This window comes from Colobus angolensis, unplaced genomic scaffold (genome assembly GCF_000951035.1).
Source record: "Colobus angolensis palliatus isolate OR3802 unplaced genomic scaffold, Cang.pa_1.0 Scaffold77, whole genome shotgun sequence".
NCBI lineage: Eukaryota > Metazoa > Chordata > Mammalia > Primates > Cercopithecidae > Colobus > Colobus angolensis.
Genome location: NW_012121487.1, coordinates 2531287 through 2532073, shown reverse-complemented (window position 1 = coordinate 2532073; position 787 = coordinate 2531287). Strand labels below are relative to the sequence as shown.

At 37.5% G+C, this 787-nt stretch overlaps 1 protein-coding gene across 1 annotated transcript in view; it reads right to left on the bottom strand.

The window, feature by feature from the left end:
- The window catches only part of LOC105502045, a 9955-nt gene that overhangs the window by 8746 nt on the left and 422 nt on the right, over positions 1 to 787 (bottom strand). The window lies entirely within an intron of this gene.

The window sequence follows — 787 nt, the reverse complement described above, 5'->3', positions numbered from 1 at the left end:
TTTCTAATTTTTTAGAGCTGGGGTCTGGCTGTGTTGCCCAGACTATACTTGAATTCCCAGGCTTGGATGATCCTCCTGCTTTAGCCACTCCAGTGTTTGGGACCACAGGTGTGTGCCACCACATCTGGTTAATTTTTAAATTTTATGTACAGGCGGAGTCTTACTATATTGCCCGGGATGGTGTTGAACTCTGGGGCTCACGTGGTCCTCCCACGTTGGCCTCCGAAAGTGCTGAGAAATGTGAGCCACATTTTGTGGCCGGTCAGCTTTTTATTTCTTCAATGTGGCAAATTGCAAACATATATAGAAATAAAGAGAATAGTATAATGAGCCTTCACGTACTCAACATCCAGCTTCAACAGTTATCAACACAGTTACCACACTGTTGCCACATCTACTAGCCCCCGTCCCTGCTTCCCCTCTTGCTTATTTTAAAGCAAATCTTCCAGTTATTATATAATTTCATCCATAAATACTTAAGTGTTTACATTCTTTCCATTGTTAAGTGAGGAATTACTTCTTCATAGTTAGGTTTATATTAACTTTTAAAGTATCTGATCATAGTTGGAACTAAACTACTCACACCATCTACTTCTAATTCATATTACTTATCAATAGGGAATTCCCTTTGCCAATTAAGAAGAAATGAGGTAAATAGTTCACATCATTGCTTTCGATGTTTGCGTTGAACATTTAGAACAGTTCCTATCTTACTCAGAATAGCTTATCAGCTTTTTTCAAATATACAAGAGAGAAATAAAGGATTTCTTTTTTTTTTTTTTTTTGA